Source organism: Schistocerca cancellata, chromosome 12 (genome assembly GCF_023864275.1).
Source record: "Schistocerca cancellata isolate TAMUIC-IGC-003103 chromosome 12, iqSchCanc2.1, whole genome shotgun sequence".
Lineage (NCBI taxonomy): Eukaryota > Metazoa > Arthropoda > Insecta > Orthoptera > Acrididae > Schistocerca > Schistocerca cancellata.
The window spans coordinates 107361395-107385756 of NC_064637.1; positions in this window are offsets into that span (position 1 = coordinate 107361395).

Consider the following 24362-nt stretch of genomic DNA (forward strand, 5'->3'; position numbering starts at 1 on the left):
TCCCAGATGGTAGAAATTAATCGTTTCAAAGCACCCACCAGTGTTTCCCCTCCCAAGCGAAGCATCTCAGCTGTGATACCACTACCTCCTGGAGCCTTGTTGTTCTTGAGTGCTTTTAGGGCAACACTGATTTCTTCCTCAGATGGTTCAGGGACTTCAACTCTGTCAAAACGGGCATCCGTCTGTGTTGTCCCTACTGGTGGGTTGTCGGGATTCAATAGGTTTTCAAAATGTTTTTTAAATAGGGTTGCTTGCTCTTCTGGCGGTACAACTTCACCCGTCTCATTCGTTAGGACCAATGTACGTTGTCTGTATGCGCCTCTGGCGAATCTTGAGGCCTGGAAAAACGAGCGTGACGACTTTGCTTCTTCGACTGCAATCAACAGACTTTTGTGGTGGTCCCGTTTCTTCTTTCTCATGAGTTGGTCCGTGTTACGCCTCGCTTCGTAGTAAGCTACCCTTGCTTCTTCCGAGAGTTGCTGTAGCCATTTTATCCTCTTCGCTGATCTAATCTCAACAGATTCTCGACATTGTTCATCGAACCAAGGTTTACTTCTTCGTTTTGCATCGCAAACTAGTTCTTCATTTGCACTTTCTAACACTGCATTCCTCAGCAGCATCCATGCGTTCTCCACACTGGTAGGGTTCTCTGTTATTGTGAGATGTTCTGCAATTTTTTCTTGATAGCGCTGTCTCACTTCTACATCTTTCAACTTATTCTTGTCGAAGCGGACCATCATTTCAGAATTTCTTCTCCACATGGTTGAAAGTTTCAGACGTAGTTTGACTACCACTAAGAAATGGTCTGAATTCATATCTGCCCCGCGAAAGGATCTTACATGCTCGACACTACAATGATGTCTTCGGTCAACAAGAACGTGATCGATCTGGTTCATCGCACTTCCATCTGGGGATATCCAGGTTACTTTATGCACTGCTTTGCGGGGGAAGTATGTGCTTCTAACGATCTTTCTCCTTGTATCGGCAAGGTTAATTAATTTGATACCATTCTCGTTGCTTGTTTCATGGATACTATCAGGCCCTATCGTTGGACGATACTGCACTTCTCTTCCCACTTGGGCATTGAAGTCTCCCATTATCAACTGAATTGAGTGTCTTGGGAGTTTGTCTACTACATTCTCTAGTTCTAGATAGAAGTTATTCTTTGTTTCTTCATCGGCATCCTCTGATGGGGCATGACAGTTGACTAGGCAGATCTTATATGGTTTAGCGTGTAAAATCATCCAACAGATTCGGTCGTTTACAGGAGACCATTTGTTGACAGCCGATATCATTTTATTGTGTACAGCAAAACCAACTCCAGAAGTCCAGGCTGGGCTTAGCTCATTGCTGTTAAAGAGCGTGTGAGTATCTCCAATCTTCATAACACCCTGAGGAAGTCTTGTTTCTTGAATTGCTGCCACTATGCATTGATATTTACTCAGTTCTCCTCCAAGTTGTTTCATTCCCCCCGTCATGATTGACCTTACATTCCATGTTCCAATTCTGAATCCAGAAAATCCATTTACGTATCCAGTTTCGTCACCATTTTGATCCGTCCAGTTTTTCCTTTTGTTTTTTTCTTTAACCAGAATCTTTTTTTTACAGAGGATGGGGGGTTGGCCCATCCTCTAACCCTCCTCCTTTCTCATCCGGGCTTGGGACCGGCAATGGCGGAGTTATATATATATATATGAACGTCCAAACTTTCAGGAAACATTCCTCACACACAAATAAAGAAAAGATGTTATGTGGACATGTGTCCGGAAACGCTTAATTTCCATGTAAGAGCTCATTTTAGTTTCGTCCACCTACGTTCAATGGAGCACGTATTTCATGATTTCATACGGGATACTCTACCTGTGCTGCTAGATTCAAAAATGGTTCAAATGGCTCTGAGCACTATGGGACTCAACGGCTGTGGTCATCAGTCCCCTAGAACTTAGAAATACTTAAACCTAACTAACCTAAGGACATCACACACACCCATGCCCGAAGCAGGATTCGAACCTGCGACCGTAGCAGCAGCGCGGCTCCGGACTGGAGCGCCTAGTACCGCACAGCCACCGAGGCCGGCGCGTGCTGCTAGAACATGTGCCTTTACAAGTACGACACAACATGTCGCTCATGCGCGATGGAGCTCCTGCACATTTCAGTCGAAGTGTTCGTACGCTTCTCAACGACAGATTCGCTGACCTCCTCTACGCAACCCCGGTACCAAATCTAGAGACTCTTCGTGCTCGTATTGTGGACGGCTGTGATACAATACGCCATTCTCCAGGGCTGCATCAGCGCATCAGGGATTCCATGCGACGGAGGGTGGATGCATGTATCCTCGCTAACGGAGGACGTTTTGAACATTTCCTGTAACAAAGTGCTTGAAGTCACGCTGGTACATTCTGTTGCTGTGTGTTTCCATTCCATGTTTAATGTGATTTGAAGAGAAGTAATAAAATGAGCTCTAACATGGAAAGTAAGCTTTTCCGGACACATGTCACATAACATATTTTCTTTCTTTGTGTGTGAGGATTGTTTCCTGAAAGTTTGGCCGTACCTTTTTGTAACACCCTGTCGTCCATTGATAGTGACTGGGCCAAATATCTCACGAAATAAGCATCAAACGAAAACCTGTAAAGAACGAAACTTGTATAGCTTGAAAGGGGAAAGCAGATGACGCTATGGTTGGCCCGCTAGATGGCGCCGCCATAGCTCAAACGGAAATCAACTGCGTTTTTTAAAATAGGAACCCCCATTTTTATTACATATTCGTGTAGTACGTAAAGAAATATGAATGTTTTAGTTGGACCACTTTTTTCGCTTTGTGATAGATGGCGCTGTATTAATCACAAACATATAAGTACGTGGTATCACGTAACATTCCGCCAGTGCGGACGGTATTTGCTTCGCGATATTTTACCCGTGTTAAAATGGACCGTTTACGAAGTGCGGAAAAGGTCGATATCGCGTTGATGTATGGATATTGCGAATGCCCTACGGGCGTGTGCTACGAATGCTGCTCGGTATCCTGGACGACATCATCCGAGTGTCCGGACCGTTCGCCGGATAGTTACGTTATTTAAGGAAACAGGAAGTGTTCAGCCACATGTGAAACGTCATCCACGACCTGCAACAAATGATGATGCCCAAGTAGGTGTTTTAGCTGCTGTCACAGCTAATCCGCACATCAGTAGCAGACAAACTGCGCGAGAATCGGGAATCTCAAAATCGTCGTTGTAGAGGATGCTACATCAACATCGATTGCATCCGTACCATATTTCTATGCACCAGGAATTGCATGGCGACAACTTTGAACGTCGTCTACAGTTCTGCCACTGGGCACAAGAGAAATTACGGGACGATGACAGATTTTTTGTACGCGTTCTATTTAGCGACGAAGCGACACTCACCAACAGCGGTAACGTAAACCGGCATAATATGCACTATTGGGCAACGGAAAATCCCGATATCTGCGACAAGTGGAACATCAGTGGCCTTGGCGGGTTAATGTATGTGAGGAAGTACAATTGGCCCGCATTTTATCGATGGCAATCTAAATGGTGCAATGTATGCTGATTTCCTACGTAATGTTCTACCGATTTTACTACAAGATGTTTCACTGCATGACAGAATGGTGATGTACTTCCAACATGATGGATGTCCGGCACATAGCTCGCGTGCGATTGAAGCGATTCTGAATAGCATATTTCATGACATGTGGATTGGTCGTCGAAGCGCCATACCATGGCCCGCACGTTCACCGGATGTGACGTCCCCGGATTTCTTTCTGTGGGGAAAGTTGAAGGATATTTGCTACCGTGATCCACCGACAACGCCTGACAACATGCGTCAGCGCATTGTCAATGCATGTGCGAACATTACGGAAGGCTAACTACTCGCTGTTGAGAGGAATGTCGTTACACGTATTTCCAAATTGATTGAGGTTGACGGACATCATTTTGAGCATTTATTGCATTAATGTGGTATTTACAGGTAATCACGCTGTAACAGCATGCGTTCTCAGAAATGTATACAAACAACGTCTGACAAGGGGAACCCCACAAGTGCCACAATTCGATTTCCCAGAAACTTCGATTAGACATTCGACCGTTTCTGAAAAAGAAAAGAACGACGGTCAAAGTTTTCCAAGTACTTTATGTGCCTTTTACCGCGGATGTCCTCAGGCGATACGGTCCGATAGTGGTTAGCACGGTACCTTGTTGGGTTTGCGCCCTATGTTCTAAACCCGATTATTACTTTTATTTTTTAGCTTAGGAAGAATTCCGCTCACATCTGGGAAAATTGTTGTTAATTAAAACACGACCGTTTTCGCGGCTTTAAATCGCATCATCAGGTGAACAACGTTAAAACATCATAGCCGTTGGTCCTAGTCAAATATTACTATTCAGAGCGATGGGTACGCCTATGATCTCTTAACAGTGTTGACCTGATGATGCGCCTTGGTTGGTTCAAATGGCTCTGAGCACTATGGGACTTAACATCTGTGGTCATCAGTCCCCCAGAACGTAGAACTACTTAAAGGACATCACACACATCCATGCCCGAGGCAGGATTCGAACCTGAGACCGTAGCGGTCACGCGGTTCCAAACTGAAGCGCCTAGAAGCGTACGGCCACACCGGCCGGCTGATGATGCGCCTTAAGGCCGCGAAACCTGTCTTGTTTTATTAAGCAACGATTTATCCAGCTTTGAGCGGAATTCTTCTAAACAGTCTTAACAGTTGCGGTTGCCCGGAATATAAAATAGTTTGTGACTTTTGTTTTTGGTTTTCATTTATATACCCATGTCTGTAGGAGATTACTACACGAATGTTTTCCAGCGTATATTGATATACCATTGTCCTAATTCGTCAACTAATTGTTTGTAAGATGACTGAATTTTAAAAAAGGAGAATGAGAAAATTCTTTGCCAATTGTTGAAACTTCGCCTTTGGGGAATTATAAATTACTGTGCTGGTAAACCTCTTACGTTATTTGATTTCAAACAGCTGAGCAAAACTGTACGTACTCAGACAGTTCTCTCTTTACCTATTCTGATCGACACTAAACTGACACACAATATTTTTTAGCGCAACGCAAACTGACTTTCAATAATCCGTACAAAAGAATGGCCATGACTAACAATAACCTATACCTTTCATGAATCATTTACACCACAAAAATCTTCTTTATTCGAAATACTGCAATACAGCGATCGCCAATACTGCCAGCTAAATAAAAGATTCTAACTACTGAAGGCACTAACTACTGATAGGCATAGTTAGAAAATGAAATATTTACCTTAATGGTGTTCAAAAATCATTATATATGTATCAGTTCAAGACAAATTTCCTTTTTCTGACGGACACACGTCGAGATCGTCCGTTCTCAAAATTCTGTCATCTCTCTTCCCACATCCAACACTGCTGGCGGCTCACCTCCAATTGCGCAACGCTAAGCGCTGTTCACATCCAACTGCCCAACGTAGTCAATAGCGAATATTCCAACAATGCCAACCAGCCACAGACTGCACGCAGCCGGCCGTGGTGGCCAAGCGGTTAAAGGCGCTACAGTCTGGAACCGCGCGGCCGCTACAGTTGCAGGTTCGAATCCTGCCTCGGGCATGGATGTGTGTGATGTCCTTAGGTTAGTTAGGTTTAAGTAGCTCTAAGTTCTAGGGGACTGATGACCTTAGAAGTTAAGTCCCATAGAGCCATTTGAACCATTTTTTGACTGCACACATCGCAGTGAGTGATTTTCATATGGAGTCCTACGTGGTGTTACCAACATAAAAACCTAAACAGCCCACTTACATAGCTAAACAGCCTACTTACATTGTTTTCGGTGAAATTCTGGTAGTGTGGTGTGTCTTGATTCATAATCGGTAACAAGAGCCAGTTTTCGGCAAAATGATCTGTTACATATGATTTGCCGCGAAATTATTGGCAACTTGTGAAAACTTCAACATTGTTGACATTTTGCCGGCCGGTGTGACCGAGCGGTTCTAGGCGCCTCAATCTGGAACCGCTCTACCGCTACAGTCGCAGGTTCGAATCCTGCCTCGGGCATAGATGTGTGTGGTGTCGTTAGGTTAGTTAACTTGGTTCTGGATGCTATTTACAATTGACAATCTGAAGTTCCTTTGGTATTGGTACGTTAATCTTATTCTCACATATATCTCTGATACTTGACAAAAGTGTCCATACATTTATCTTCGTGGCTATGTACAGGAATATGGTAATCTTATTAGGCGCAGACTGAAACTTGACTATAGACTGGTACAGACTAATGTAGAACTCGTACAGACTGGTGCAGACAAATGCAGATTGACCAATCAGAGATCTGTACACTCGTTATAATACCATGCGCGTTCATGTACCACTGCACGAGTGTGAACCGCGAGGGGAAAAGGTTCTACGTTAGCAGAAATCTCATTGGCTGCATTACATATTAATACGCCAATCGGCGGAAGCAGAATTTGGTCCGTCTCTAAGGCAGCGCCATCTCGTAGTGCGGAGACGGACGAGCGCTGCACCTGCGCTGTTGTGCTTAGTGGTGCGCGCTCTAGTGGGAAAGTTGTGTACGCACTGACTACGCGGAACTATGTACACAACACTTTGATCGTCATTTTCTCATAAACGGTCGAATATCTACGGATAACCCGAAACACGTGTTCGCTTATTCTGACCCCTCTTCCACTGAGCGAAGTTTCTGGGAAATCGTGTTATGGCACTTCCGTGTTCTACTCATGAGTGGAATTCGACCAGACAGTCATCTCCAGAACCCCAACATTCAGAGTTAAACACTGACCTTCAAGGTCTCAACTGGGTCTTCATATATTGTACCTGATTTAGAGCATCATTCAAAGGCGTGCCAAATGTTAATGTAGTCTAGTTTATTCCCTGCTTTTAGACAAATCCTTTTTTTTTTGTATCACTTCGCTTATACTATTATTAATATATAAGGCACACTCAAATGAAAACGAGACACATGGTTCAAATGGCTCTGAGCACTATGGGACTTAACTTCTGAGGTCATCAGTTCCCTAGAACTTACAACTACTTAAACCTAACTAACCTAAGGACATCACACACATCAATGCCAGAGGCAGGATTCGAACCTGCGACCGTAGCAGCAGCGCGGTTCCGGACTGAAGCCCCTAGAACAGCTCGGCCACAGCGGCCGGCTTTCCGTACTAGAGACCATTTATTTAATCAACATTGTTACAGAGACTGCCAATACGCCCCATACCATGTAGGCACAGTTACAATATGTGCTGAAAATGGTTTCCATATGCTTCAACGCATGCGTGTACGGCCGTAGCGTGTTATGTCCCACACGTTCACATCGGCCAGGCTGCATCCGAACAGCAGCACGAATACGCTGATCCAGTGTCTCCGCATCTGGTATGGGCTTTGCATACACGATGCTTTCGAGATGGATCCATAACCAGAAATCCATGGGTTGAGATCCAGTGATCGAGCAGGCCATGCAACTAGACCCCATCGTCCCATCCACCGACCAGGGAAGCCTCGATTGAGATGTGTTCGGAAGTTGATGGCGAAGTGCTCTGCAGCACCATTGTGTAGCAGCCACATAAACCTTCGAATAATCACTGGCATCAATGGCACTTATTCCAGCAGGAGATGCAAAGTCATCAGCAAGAAGCGCCGGTAGTTCCGGCCTGTTAGGCGATGTGGGAGGGAGACTGGTTCCAAAGTACCGTCACAAATTGTCCCGGTCAACACATTACGACTGAGCCGATCCTGATGATTCGCTGTCACCATACCATGGAAGGTTCTGCATACTATCTCACAGATGACCGTTATGGAAGTTGAAGATACCACTGTGGGTAAAGGTGGCCTCACGAGAAAGGATGACACAAATCCTGGAATAGAGGTTGCCAGGTGAAGCAACCAGTGACAAAACTGCTCCAGATCTACATCGACATCTACATAGTTACTCCGCAAGCCACTGCACGGTCCATGACGGAGGTTAGCCTGTACTACCACTTGTCATTTCCTCTCCTTTAATTCTCGGGTTTCAAGCTGCATCAGGTGGTTTACTGCCCACGAGCTTTCGGCAGAGATCTCCTCTGCCATTGTCAAGTGGATGAGTCACCCACTTGACAATGGCAGAGGAGATCTCTGCCGAAAGCTCGTGGGCAGTAAACCACTTCACGCGGCTTGAAACCCGAGAATGTTTTACTAACAGATATCACCGTGAAAGCACGCATTCCTACATTTCCTCTCCTTTTCCACTCGCAAATAGAGTGAGGGAAAAACGACTGTCTATGTGTCTCCGTATGCCCCCTAATTCTCGTATCTTATCTATGTTGGCAGCAGTAAAATCGTTCAAGTTCAGCTTAAAATGCCGGTTCTCTAAATTTTCTCTATAGTGTTTCTCAAAATGAAGGTCGTCTTCCCTCAATGGATTCCCATTTGAGTTCCCAAAGCATCTCCACTTACATGTCGTTGGAACCTACTGGTAACAAATCTTAACTGTTTCGATGTCTCCCTTCAATCTGGCCTGGTACGGATCCCAAACACTATACCAATACTCAAGAATAGATCGCACCAGCGTCCTATATGCAGTCTCCTTTACAGGTGAACCACCCTTTCCTAAAATTCTCCCAATAAACTGAACATTCGCCTTCCCTACCACAGTTCTCATTTGCTCGTTCCACCTCATATCGCTGCGCAACGTTATGTCCAGATATTTAAACGTCTTGACAGAGTCAAGCAGGATATCAGTCATACTGTATCCGAACATTACACGTTTGGTCTTCCTACTCATCCGCATTAACTTACATTTTTCCTCATTTAGGGCTAGCTGCCATTCATCACACCAACTGGAAATTTTGTCTGTCTCGTTACTTCCTACAGTCACTCAACTTCGCCACCTTACCGTGCACCATGGCATCATCAACAAACAACCGCAAATTGCTGCTTATCCTGTCAGCAAAATCATTTATGTATACAGAGAACAACTGTAGTCCTATTACACTTCCCTGGTGCACTTCTGAAGATACCCTTGTCTCTTATGAAAATTCGCCGTCGAGGACAACATACTGGGCTATATCCCAGTGTGGAAAATCTGTCGCTAAGAAGTCCTGCACTCGCTGTAAGTGATAAGGGTTGTAACAACTGTCATGGAGAATATTCCACACAATCGTCTGGCTTACCCTCTACTGGCAGACTAACGGCCTTCTACAGTATTCATCACATTTTCCTCCAAGTCTGGTTGTAACCTCCCCCTCACTTATCGACCTTAATGACAGTGAAAAATTAAACCGCGTGTACCTAATGGAAATTTGGGAAAAGCAATCGTCACCGAAGTTAATCTGTCGGTAAAGAGAGAGGAAAGGGTTACATCTATATGAAAGGAAAAGTGCCAATGAAACTGATGGAAATTAATTTTGAAAAGGGGTAAAGTTAATAAAGAAAGTAAATGTGCGGCCGTTGCGTTAACAATTAACTAGCGGTAATTAGATATTTGAGATTTGGGGGAAATTACGGTCGACAGTCCTAAGGACAATTACTATAGTAACTGAAAAAGAAAGGTTATTACACATATAATTAGCACCAGAAGCGTGGGAACTGAAGGTTGACGTGTGTAGTGTGAAAAATGAAAGTGTGTCAGAAGTAATAAATTTCGCTACACTCTGACTTAATTTAGCAAAAGAATTAATAAAACCAGAAAATCGAAAGTTAATTTAGTGATTGAAGTTAATAGTGAGCTTTCTTTCTGAAGCACATCGAAATTCAGTAAAATACGGTTAGTCTTGGACTACCTCAACAATCATTTCAAAAGCTACTTGAATCTACGCAATTTAGAAATAAGAGATTTAACCTTGAACTTGAATTAAATGATTCTGAACAATTAACAATGGTAAAATTTAGTACGTACCAAGCTGAGCTGCAGTCACAGGTACGCTAAAATACAGTAACAAAACTCGCACTCTTAATTTGTGACTGTGTAATCTAAATACTGTAGCCAGCTATGAATACCTTAACTGAACTTTGAAATTAAAGCAGTGAAATCGAATGATGCTGGCGTTTGAATTTCAACGACACTCGGGTTCATTCCGGAAAAGGTAGGGACCCTGCTTGGTAATGCAATTGGGACAATGAGCAACAAAGGTTCATGCTACGTTGCTGTAATTTAGTGAGAAAAATTTAACAGTCTGAAAAGCTGAGGTCTGCCATACAGTTCTAAAACTTTACGTGCTTCCAGTCTTCCTTGTTGGTTGATTGAAGGTTTGAAGCCGTCGATCGAGGAGGTGGCGACAGTCACTCATTGTCGGCCGCCGTTGTTGCAGCAGCTGGTGTAACCTCCCCACAAAAATGTTAAAAGAAATGGACAATATTTAATAAAAAAGGGAGCCAAGTGAAACCTTCCCACAAAAATGTTGACCGGACAATAATTTGAATGTTAACAAGAATACAACCTAACGTAATCTCCCAGCAATTAAATTTACTGACAATGACAATTAAACAAAAATTAGCAATCTGACCCAAGTATAAATTCCTCACGAAAATAATGAAAGTCAATTCAGTGATAAGAACATCTCAGTGATAATGATAATTCAATTAAACCGAAATATCGGTCTTTGGCCCTGTGCAAATCAGAATTAAATTCTTACCTCATTGTAACTGCTAGTAAAATTTCTGCTCTTATTCTTGCGCACAGCTTGGAGGAACTGCATTGCAAATAATAATATTCCTTTTTTTGAAATTTAACTGAAACTTTTCTTTAAGGGAAGTGGAATGAAATCGTTAATTCAATTAAATAAATTTTTTTGCAAAATTGCTTTTGAAATCAAAATTATTATTGGGGCACTTGTTGGAAATTAATTACAATAAATAAACTTTACATTATCTGATGTTTACCTTAATTAACAATATACCTCATTCAGCCTCTTGACCAGTATTGCCGACAGATACATCACACAACCGCACTGGGCTGCTACTACTGACCGACCGTTCTGCATGACGACTACTAGCGTACTGCACGACGACTACTACTGTACTGCTCTACATGACGACTACTAGCGAACTGCTCGCAACACTCGCGCGGTCAAGGGCAGACTAACTACGATTATAGGCTCTCTGGTCAAAGATTTTAACATGCCTCACCATCGCTGCTATGTTACATACGTGTTTCATAACCCTCCACTGGGGGGGCAAAAATTTGGCAGCGATGGTGAGTCATTTGGACTTGCCATCGCAAGAAATTTTTACAATTTACAGAATATTCAAATTTAGTACATAAATTAAATGTTGTGCACATGCACCGAGTACAAAATATACCAGACAAAGACAGGATGTGAATACAAAACATAGTAGTAAATCAGAAAACTGTATATACAAATTATTTGACAGATAGCAAAGTGCACACGCACTGAAAAAATTCTTTAGCATTTTCAGAACAAATAAACAGAATGGCAGAAAATCGTGTTGATAAGTGACATGAGTGTATTCGCACTGGAGTTGATAACATATTAGCAATTTACGAAATGTATATATATAATTAGTAACAAATGACATGAGTGCATACGTACTGAAGTATTGAATATACAGAATGAGTACAAATCATATTGAAAATGCACAGGCACTGAAGTTCAGTAGAAAACATATTAACACACAACATAAGTGCACATGCACTGTAGTTCAGAACATATCATTAAAATAAAATAATAAATAAAAAAAATGTATATACAATATAAAAGACAAGGGTGCACATACTGTCCTTGAGAACAAATCGAAAAAATGTCTTAACATATTAACACACAACATAAGTGTACTCGCACTGGAGTTCAGCGAATCAAAAAAAAAAAAAAAATGTATAACCCATGAACATAAATAATGTTAGCAAAAAAATGATTTTCACTATGTGACAAGAATTAGGATAGGAAAGGGAAGGATTGCATCATGGTTGTAGCACTTTAGATTGCACACAGCTGTTCTGAAAGTCCATATCTTTCCACAGAAGTACAACACCAAGTGACACAATTTGAAGTTCTTTTCTCATCAGAATTTACCAGTGTAGACAAGACACTGAACTGTCGTACTAATGTTCCATGTTCTCATTTTGGCAGTACACTAGGTACACCAAACAGTGGGACCATAATAACGTCTTCATCGCTCACGGTGGTGGACAGCATGTCGTGTCAACACCACGCTCTTACAAGGCACACCAACGTAGAATTAGTGCAAAACCAAAGATAGTGCTCCATGATCACTAGGATAGACAGGACAAATGGACATTGCAGTAATTCAGGGTAGTTAGCTCATGAGGTGAAGGACATTAAGTCACATAATATTGACAATTACAGTCTTCATTAGTAGTGTGCGGCATTCATAGCCCAGTAATTGAACATTTCTGTACCAAGTATGTAGTATTACAGAAAAATGTTCATTAATTGTTTTACATAGAATCAGTAACCTTCTTTTCCTAGTTACAAAGCATTTTTAAACAGTCACATTCTTTTCCAGTTACAAAGTATTATTAAGAATAGCATAATTAATTGATCATTCCAATACAGTAAGAATCATCAGCCTTCTCCTAATTACAAAGCATTATTAAACAATCACATTCTTTCCCAATTATAAAGCATAGTTAATCATTTGTCATTTCAATATAGTAAGAATCATATTCTTTTCCAGTTACAAAGTATCAACATTGAAAACAAGAGCTAATTAATGGCGTAATTAATAACAATTCATTGAGTGACATTAATTATTGGCACTCAGTGTCCAGCAAGTATTAAATAGTACAACATTTTTTTTTTTCATTCAGTATTATTCAGAAATCTCTTAATTCATTATAAAATATCAGTTAATTACAGTCATAGCATAAATAATCAGTAGTACTCAGAAATCTCTTAAGTCATTATTCGGGACTAGCAATACATATTTTTTGTTTTTTTTTTTTGTTTTTGTGCTAGCAAAGCATTGCTTTTGGTAATTATAAGAGAAAGCAAGAAGAGAAAAAAAAAGAAAAAAAATTGGTGCTGGGTTGTTCCTGTAAATCAAAAATGTGTAACGTCATTCCTCATGAGTCAGCTGTAGCAAGGTTATGAAACAAGGCAGTATATGTGATCACATTTATAAATGATAAACACAAATGGGTTAAAAAATAAAAATGCAAGTACTAGAACAGGTATAATAAGTAACAGGTTTAGTATGTATCATGAAAAACTTCTCCTGGAAAAAATACAAAATGGATTATTGACCTGAAAGAAGAAACGCACACTATGCTGAAAAGTAATGAACTTCGAATTAACAGGTAGTGAAATGTGTATAAAATGTGTTCCATAGCTGTCCTTTCCAAAACTTTCCGTCATCCTACTATGCAATATAACACCTGCTGTCAGAACAAACTGCAACAAATACTTAAATAACTACGTAGCATAAATACATAACTTCAACATTATCCTCATCTGTAAAGAAAAAACTTCATTATCCATCACTTCATTATCCATATTATCATAACTTCATTATTATCATCACCTGTAAAGAAAAACTTCATTATTCATAATAGCATATTCTTCATCATTATTCATCAGTATTCATTATCATCTGCAAAAATATCACTTCATTACTCATTATACAACTATTCCTTATCTCTAGCATATTTCATCACTAAAACTAAGATGTGTAGTTCTGTCTGACAGCCTGCATCAATCACCTTGTATTCTGAAAGAAAAAATTAGTTAAGACTGCTATTCTACGATGAGTATAGTATATTCTTGTTAATGCTTGTTAATCCTGATTCATTTACTCTTCCTCATAAAGTTATTGCATCTTCTATCGTTTATTCCGTAGGTGAAATTCCCATTTCTGTTGAATTTATTTCTTACACGCATCATTTCTTTCTGAAATTGATGAACAGAGATTAACGTCTTGCATTTAAATCATATACCCACTAAATAATGACTGGTTTATGGTGACACAATTAACCATACAGCATAACATTACAGACAACGTAATATGTCAAAGTCATTGACAGTGTTCAAAGCCAAAATGTACAGAGAATATCACAATGCAGCAGCAAAAAATGTAAAAGTCACGATGTTGAGATGTCATAAGGCAAAAAAAAAAAAAATGTCAAAGTCGACTGGTGTGTGTTATATCTTAACTATTTCACAGTGCATATAGACAAAACTGGAATACAATCGTACATAAAAAAAATGGAAAATGTGCATGGTCTGATGTGTAACGACAAGAAAAGCGACCTGCTAACCTTACCTTGCCCTGCACTTGCCAAGAAAAAATACGATAATAATCAGTAATTAGTCAGGTGAATATAATTGCATTAGTAAATGGCATCATAGCATGTTACATCATAAAGTGATTTCATTCAATAAACAGTTTAATGTTTGAGATATGGTGATTGCCTTTCGATTTTCTGGTTCTCAAAGTTTCGACGTGTACAACATTGGGGTGAGGGATGCTGCGAATCCGATATGGACCTGCGTATAGAAGTTCAAATTTACTGCACTTACCTTTTAATTTGCTGGATAAATAGTGTGTACGTACTAATATTTTCTGTCCAACGTGAAAGTCGCGGCGTGTACAAACCTGTTTTTGCTGTCTTCTCCGGCGCTCTGCGGCACGTTTGATGTTGTTCAGCGCAATGTCAATTATTTCGTGGTGTCGTAAGCGACGAGATGTAGGAAAATTTACAAATTCTTTAATTTTGTTTGGTGGTTCAACGTTTTTCAGTATAACAGACGGAGATAGCATAGTGGATTCATTTGGAATGGAATTAGTTACATCTTGGAATGAGAGTATGTGTGTATCCCAATCAATATGTCTTTTGTGGCAGTATATTCGGCACAGATTACCAATTTCTTTCATTAACCTTTCACAGGGGTTCGAAGAAGCGTGGTACTTGGATATATAGATCGGAGAAATGTTTCTGGCTCGTAACATGCGCGTCCATTTGCTACTACGAAATTGAGATCCATTGTCAGAAATTACTTTCATCACATGCCCTACATGAAATAGAAAATGTTTTACAAATGCTTTCGAAACAGTTTTAGCAGTAGCTTTGCGTAACGGAGTGAAAGTAACAAATTTTGAAGTGAGCTCAACAGCGACAAAGATGTAGCAAAAACCTCTGTTAGTTCTCGGAATCGGAACAAAAATATCTACTGCGGCCATATGTCTTAATTTAACAGGTACAATGGGATATAAAGGAGGAATATGTGAAGTGGTGTCTGATTTAGCTTTCTGGCAAATTTTACATGACGCTAAAACTCGTCGTATACGTTTCTCCATGTTGTTAAAATAACAGTTCTGTCTCAGTATAAGAAAACATTTTCGTGCTCCGTAATGTGCGTAACTTAAATGAGTGTACCAGATTAGTTTGTTAACAAGTTCGTCGGGGATGCATAATAACCAATTGCTGCTGTCACATAAATGCATAAATATATGTATATATACAAACAGTAAACAATTACAATATATAAAGACACAGAAATGTTATATCTTCAGGTAACAAAATAAGGAAAAATCTATAGTACAATAGATGGAAATAGGAGGATATGCATTTCCGGCGTTACATGGTGTCCGAACATTTCGGGTACGTCCTTCATGGTTTCCTGCTTCCTGAAACGACCCTGTCTCAGGCAAACGGCAAACACTGTTGCAAACATTGAATGCTGTAGTTGTTGTCAGCGGGATAAGTCTACTGATGCAGCGTTGCTGCCCACCGCCAATTGCCCTTTGTCTTTCCGTAAGTAAACACCAAGTCGGCAAGCTCTCGATTCGAATACGGAACCATTGTGTACAACGCTGTATCACATCCACTACAAGGTTAGTCAGCAAGGGAAGTAAATCGGACACAACATTACCAATGACTATGGTAGGAGAGGGCGCAATGGCAAGACGTATGAGAAACAGTTCAAAAATGGCTCTGAGCACTATGGGACTTAACTTCTGAGGTCATCAGTCCCCTAGAACTTAGAACTACTTAAACCTAACTAACCTAAAGACATCACACATATCCATGCCCGTGGCAGGATTGGAACCTGCGACCGTAGCGGTCGCGTGGTTCTAGACTGTAGCGCCTAGAACCGATCGGCCACCATGTCCGGCTATATGAGAAACAGTACCCACCTTCTAGGAGGAAACCATGCATACTGTAACTATGGCTGCATGGTACAGCGCATACTAGATCGCAGTCTTTGTAAAAATGAATAAATGGTCTCTAGCATAGGAACGGTGCATTTTGTGGTGTCACCGCCAGACACCACACTTGCTAGATGGTACCTTTTAAATCGGCCGCGGTCCGCTAGTATACGTCGGACCCGCGTGTCGCCACTGTCAGTAATTGCACACCGAGCGCCACCACACGGCAGGTCTAGAGAGACGTACTAGCACTCGCCCCAGTTGTACAGCCGACGTTGCTAGCCATGGTTCACTGAGAATTACGCTCTCATTTGCCGAGACGATAGTTAGCATAGCCTTCAGCTACAATTGCTACGACCTAGCAAGGCGCCGTATTCAATTGCTGTAATACTTCTGTATCATCAAGAGCAATGTTCTACAAATGTGGATTAAAGTTAAGTATTCCAGAAGCTACGTACTTTTCTTTATAGCATTCATTACGTATCCTGTTTCAGACCTAACGCCAGACTGCTTGAGTTTAACGCGTGCATTTCGGCCTTCTCTAGCTATAAAACACATTTCCTGACATAAGTTTATGGGAACGTAACCATTGATGCGTACTTTGTTTACTCCATGCAAGTGCAGCGAACGTTAGATTTACTTCTTTACTCTTCGACTGTTACTTCAGTGAGTTTTTGTTTTCCGATTTGTAGAAATTATTTATTTTATGTAATGCTGTATGTGGGTTCAATTTGTTGTCTACATAATTGGTGACCCCGAGAAAAATAAGATGGTTCAAAATGGTTCAAATGGCTCTAAGCACTATGGGACTTAACATCTGAGGTCATCAGTCCCCTAAACTTAGAACATCACACACATCCATGCCCTAGGCAGGATTCGAACCTGCGACCGTAGCAGCAGCGCGGTTCCAGACGGAAGCACCTAGAACCGCTCGGCCACAGATGCCGACAAAAATAAGATAACGTCTTGCTACATAATACCAATTCGATTCTACACAGAGTACGCGAAAGAACTAGCCCCCCCCCCCCCCTTCTAACAGCCATGTGCCGCAAGTCTCTAGAGGAACGAAAGGTTCCAAATGATTGGGAAAGAGCACAGGTAGTTCCAGTTTTCAAGAAGGGTCGTCGAGCAGATGCGCAAAACTATAGGCCTATATCTCTGACGTCGATCTGTTGTAGAATTTTAGAACATGTTATTTGCTCGCGTATCATGTCATTTCTGGAAACCCAGAATCTACTCTGTAGGAATCAACATGGATTCCGGAAACAGCGATCGTGTGAGACCCAAATCGCTTTATTTGTTCATGAGACCCAGAAAATATTAGCTACAGGCTCCCAGGTAGATGCCATTTTCCTTGACTTCCGGAAGGTGTTCGATACAGTTCCGCACTGTCGCCTGATAAACAAAGTAAGATCCTACGGAATATCAGACCAGCTGTGTGGCTGGATTGAAGAGTTTTTGGCAAACAGAACACAGCATGTTGTTCTAAATGGAGAGGCGTCTACAGACGTTAAAGTAACCTCTGGAGTTCCACAGGGGAGTGTTATGAGACCATTGCTTTTCACAATACATATAAATGACCTAGTAGATAGTGTCCGAAGTTCCATGCGGATTTTCGCGGATGATGCTGTAGTATTCAGAGAAGTTGCAGCATTAAAAGATTGCAGCGAAATGCAGGAAGATGCCGCCGTGGTGGCCGAGCAGTTCTAGGCGCTACCGTCTGGAACTGCGCGACCGCTACGGTCGCAGGTTCGAATCCTGCCTCGGGCATGGATGTGTGTGATGTCCTTAGGTTAGTTAGGTTTAAGTAGTTCTACGTTCTAGGGGACTGATGACCTCAGAAGTTAAGTCCCATAGTGCTCTGAGCTATTTGAACCATTTTTTTGCAGGAAGATCTGCAGCAGATAGGCACTTGGTGCAAGGAGTGGCAACTGACGCTTAAGATAGACAAATGTAATGTATTGCGAATACATAGAACGAAGGATCCTTTATTGTATGATTATATGATAGCGGAACAAACACTGGTAGTAGTCACTTCTTTAAAATATCTGGGAGTATGCGTGCGGAACGAATTGAAGTGGAATGATCATATAAAATTAATTGTTGTTAAGGCGAGCACTAGGTTGACATTCATTGGGAGAGTCCTAAGAAAATGTAGTCCATCAACAAAGGAGGTGGCTTACAAAACACTCGTTCGACCTACACTTGAGTATTGCTCATCAGTGTGGGATCCGTACCAGGTCGGGTTGACAGAGCAGATAGAGAAGATCCAAAAAAGAGCGGCGCGTTTCGTCACAGGGTTATTTGGTAAGCGTGATAGCGTTACGGAGATGTTTAGCAAAGTCAAGTGGCAGGCTCTGCAAGAGAGGCGCTCTACATCGCGGTGTAGCTTGCTATCCAGGTTTCGAGAGAGTGCGTTTCTGGATGAGGTATCGAATATATTGCTTCCCTTACATATACCTCCCGAGGAGATCACGAATGTAAAATTAGAGAGATTCGAGCGCACACGGAGGCGTTCCGGCAGTCGTTCTTCCCGCGAACCATACGCGACTGGAACAGGAAAGGGAGGTAATGACACTGGCACGTAAAGTGCCCTCCGCCACACACCGTTGGGTGGCTTGCGGAGTATAAATGTAGATGTAGATGTAGAATATTGTGTGGAAGTTTCGCAGAAGATGTAAGAATGTAATAAAATTCTGCAAGCAACAGACGACGAGATACGACGGTTAAAGCAAGAGATTGAGCTTTTGGAGCTTGCAACGCCGAAGATTGATAGCAAAACGGAATCGATGAATTTGCAAACTCCGCTAGTAGCAACCACACCACGAGCATACGTGCCGAAGGCTTTTCACGCATGAACGTGCCGTTATCAACTGCGCCATGGTTGCAGTTAAGAGCGCTTCCATTGACGCCTACGCAACTAGACGTATGGTATGCGATAATAGAGAATATCTTCGAGCAACAACGCATATCCGAAGACGGAAAAAAATTCACTCTCGCAATTAGCAAGCTGGATCAGAGGGCAACAGCGATTGTCTCTGATATGATCATACACTACTGGACATTACAATTGTACACCACGAAGATGACATGCTACAGACGCGAAATTTAACCGACAGGAAGAAGATGCTGTGATATACAAATGATTAGCTTTTCAGAGCATTCACACACGGTTAGCGCCGGTGGCGACACCTACAACGTGCTGACATGAGGAAAGTGTCCAACCGATTTCTCATACACAAACAGCAGTTGACCGGCGTTGCCTGGTGAAACGTTGTTGTGATGCCTTGTGTTAGGAGGAGGAATGCGTACCATCACGTTTCCGACTTTGATAAACGTCGGATTGTAGCCTATCGCGATTGCGGTTTATCGTATCGCGACATTGCTGCTCGCATTGGTCGAGATCCAATGACTTAGCAGAATATGGAATCGGTGGGTTCAGGAGGGTAATACGGAACGTCGTGATGGATGCCAACGGCGTCGTATCACTAGCAGTCGAGATGACAGGCATCTTATCCACTTGGATGTAACGGATCGAGCAGCCACGTCTCGATCCCTGAGTCAACAGATGGGGACGTTTGCAAGACGACAACCATCTACACGAACACATCGACGACGTTTGCAGCAGCATGAACTATTAGCTCGGAGACCGTGGCTGCGGTTACCCTTGACGCTGCATCGTAGACAGGAGCGCCTGCGATAGTGTACTCAACGACGAACCTGGGAGCACGAATTGCGAAACGTCATTTTTTCAGATGAATTCAGGTTCTGTTTACAGCATCATGATGGTCGCACCCGTCTCTGGCGACATCGCTGTGAACGCACATTGGAAGCGTGTATTCGTCATCGCCATACTGGCGTTTCACACGGCGTGATGGTATCGGTTGCCATTGGTTAAACGTCTGGGTCACCTCTTGTTGGCATTGACGTGACTTTGAACAATGGACGTTACATTTCAGATGTGTTACGACCCGTGCCTCTACCCTTCATTCGATCCCTGCGAAACCCTACATTTCAGGAGGATAATGCACGACCGTATGTTGCAGTACTGGTCTTTCGGGATACAGAAAATGTTTGACTGCTGCCCTGGTCAGCTTATTCTCCAGATCTCTCACCAATTGAAAACGTCTGGTCAATGGTGGCCGAGCAACTGGCTCGTCAGATTACGCCAGTCACTATTCTTGATGAACTGTGGTATCGAGTCGAAGCTTCACGGGCAGCTGTACCTGTACACGCCAACGGAGCTCTGTTTGACTCAATGCCCAGGTGTATCCAGGACGTTATTACGGCCAGAGGTGGTTGTTCTGGGTACTGATTTCTAACGATCTATGCACCCAAATTGCGTGAAAATGTAATCACATGTCACTTCTAATATAATATATTTGTCCAATGACACCTGCATTTCTTCTTGGTGTAGCAATTTTAATGGCCAGTAGTGTACATCCTTCATTCCGGGAATCATACACCACACTTATAGGTGTTGATCGCTCGTTGCATGAAATTACCTGAACAGCGTCCTTCCCACGTGATGTATCAAGAGAAACGCGGGGACAGACGTCACTCTTAATTTCGGAGACATTTACGCACTATAGTACGACGCAACACCCATACTATGGGCATCTCACAGAACGACGAAACTATTAATGTGTCCCTAGAGATGGTAAAACCAGCGTGGGTTTTATCAGAACTGCGGTCTGATGACACTCCACAGGATGAGAAGCAGCAAAGTTTGGAACTCATTACGCATGATATGGCAGAGGAACCAATGGCAAGAGGACATGGAACCACAACGCAACACCCCACAACGGCTTCCTCATCCCCGCAGCAACAAGTTCGTACCTCAGTTGGGAGACAAGTCAAGTTTCTTGTTGTTGTTGTGGTCTTCAGTCCTGAGACTGGTTTGATGTAGCTCTCCATGCTACTCTATCCTGTGCAAGCTTCTTCATCTCCCAGTACCTACTGCAGCCTACATCCTTCTGAATCTGCTTAGTGTAATCATCTCTTGGTCTCCGTCTACGATTTTTACCCTCCACGCTGCCTTCCAATACTACATTGGTGATCTCTTGATGCCTCAGAACATGTCCTACCAACCGATCCCTTCTTCCAGTCAAGTTGTGCCACAAACTCCTCTTCTCCCCAATTCTATTCAATACCTCCTCATTAGTTATGTCATCTACCCATCTAATCTTCAGCATTAATCTGTAGCACCACATTTCGAAAGCTTCTATTCTCTTCTTGTCCATGCTTCACTTCCATACATAGCTACACTCCATACAAATACTTTCAGAAACGACTTAAATCAATACTCGACGTTAATAAATTTATCTTCTTCAGAAACGCTTTCCTTGCCATTTCCAGTCTACATTTTACATTGTCTCTACTTCGACCATCATCAGTTATTTTGCTCCCCAAACAGCAAAACTCATTTACTACTTCAAGCGTCTCATTTCCTAATCTAATTCCCTCAGCATCACGCGACTTAATTCGTTTTGCTTTTGTTGATGTTCATCTTATACCCTCCTTTCAAGACAATGTCCATTCCGTTCAGCTGCTCTTCCAGGTCCTTTACTGTCTCTGACAGAATTACAATGTCATCGGCGAACCTCAAAGTTTTTATTTCTTCTCCATGGATTTTAATACCTACTCCGAATTTTTCTTTTGTTTCCTTTACTGCTTGCTCAATACACAGATTGATTAACATCGGTGAGAGGCTACAACCATGTCTGACTCCCTTCCCAACCACAGCTTCCCTTTCATGTCCCTCGACTCTATAACTGCCCTCTGGTTTAAGTACCGATTTACCCCGGGTGCTCCGCATATAAAGGGGCCGGCTGGGTGGGATCGTGGAAATAGGCAGTGATGTGTGATTCGTTTACTCCATGCAAGTGTAGCGAACGTTAAGCCTAGTTTACACGACGACACTAGGTTGCAGGCAACTATGCAACCGCACACTGCGCATGCACACCGCGCGTTTGCGCAACTCGTTGGTGAAACTAAACACTTTCGGCGACACTAGTTGCACGAGTTTTGAGGTTATGTGTGTTCGTAGAGCGTAGACACACTGATATACACTCCTGGAAATGGAAAAAAAGAACACATTGACACCGGTGTGTCAGACCCACCATACTTGCTCCGGACACTGCGAGAGGGCTGTACAAGCAATGATCACACGCACGGCACAGCGGACACACCAGGAACCGCGGTGTTGGCCGTCGAATGGCGCCGCTAGCTGCGCAGCATTTGTGCACCGCCGCCGTCAGTGTCAGCCAGTTTGCCGTGGCATACGGAGCTCCATCGCAGTCTTTAACACTGGTAGCATGCCGCGACAGCGTGGACGTGAACCGTATATGCAGTTGACGGACTTTGAGCGAGGGCGTATAGTGGGCATGCGGGAGGCCGGGTGGACGTACCGCCGAATTGCTCAACACGTGGGGCGTGAGGTCTCCACAGTACATCGATGTTGTCGCCAGTGGTCGGCGGAAGGTGCACGTGCCCGTCGACCTGGGACCGGACCGCAGCGACGCACGGATGCACGCCAAGACCGTAGGATCCTACGCAGTGCCGTAGGGGACCGCACCGCCACTTCCCAACAAATTAGGGACACTGTTGCTCCTGGGGTATCGGCGAGGACCATTCGCAACCGTCTCCATGAAGCTGGGCTACGGTCCCGCACACCGTTAGGCCGTCTTCCGCTCACGCCCCAACATCGTGCAGCCCGCCTCCAGTGGTGTCGCGACAGGCGTGAATGGAGGGACGAATGGAGACGTGTCGTCTTCAGCGATGAGAGTCGCTTCTGCCTTGGTGCCAATGATGGTCGTATGCGTGTTTGGCGCCGTGCAGGTGAGCGCCACAATCAGGACTGCATACGACCGAGGCACACAGGGCCAACACCCGGCATCATGGTGTGGGGAGCGATCTCCTACACTGGCCGTACACCACTGGTGATCGTCGAGGGGACACTGAATAGTGCACGGTACATCCAAACCGTCATCGAACCCATCGTTCTACCATTCCTAGACCGGCAAGGGAACTTGCTGTTCCAACAGGACAATGCACGTCCGCATGTATCCCGTGCCACCCAACGTGCTCTAGAAGGTGTAAGTCAACTACCCTGGCCAGCAAGATCTCCGGATCTGTCCCCCATTGAGCATGTTTGGGACTGGATGAAGCGTCGTCTCACGCGGTCTGCACGTCCAGCACGAACGCTGGTCCAACTGAGGCGCCAGGTGGAAATAGCATGGCAAGCCGTTCCACAGGACTACATCCAGCATCTCTACGATCGTCTCCATGGGAGAATAGCAGCCTGCATTGCTGCGAAAGGTGGATATACACTGTACTAGTGCCGACATTGTGCATGCTCTGTTGCCTGTGTCTATGTGCCTGTGGTTCTGTCAGTGTGATCATGTGATGTATCTGACCCCAGGAATGTGTCAATAAAGTTTCCCCTTCCTGGGACAATGAATTCACGGTGTTCTTATTTCAATTTCCAGGAGTGTATGAAGTGGGGGATGGAGAATAATGTTCGGTTTTTGGAAATCTATGCTTTGCATGGGTGTTTCTGTGATGCCGGTTACAAAAATAAGCAACATATTGCTGCTTCTGAGACCGTCATGTGCGATTAGAACATTGATGTTTTGACAGTACCTAAACTGCAGGGAAAAATTTATTGGGTTAGAAGCACATATACAACTGAATTAAAATACAGGCGAGTATTTCTAGATGTGGCAATTCTCTCGTCTACAAGACTAAAATCCCATCGTTCGAGTTGACCGACTCTTTGTTAAGGAATATTATTGACAGGAGGGAAGGCTACACAAATCAAGAAGCAGCATTCTTTATTCAATATTCATCTACACTACTGGCCATTAAAATTGCTACACCACAAATATGACGTGCTACAGAGGCGACATTTAACCGACAGGAAGAAGACGCTGTGATATTCAAATCATTAGCTTTTTCAGAGCATTCACACAAGGTTGGCGCCGGTGGCGACACCTACGACGTGATGACATGAGGAAAGTTAACAACCGATTTCTCATACACAAACAGCAGTTGACTGGCGATGCCTGGTGAAACGTTGTCGTGGTGCCTCGTGTAAGGAGGATAAATGCGTACCATCACGTTTCCGACTTTGATAGAGGTCGGATTGTTGCCTATCGCGATTGCGGTTTATCGTATCGCGACATTGCTGCTCGCGTTGGTCGAGATCCAATGACTGTTAGTAGAT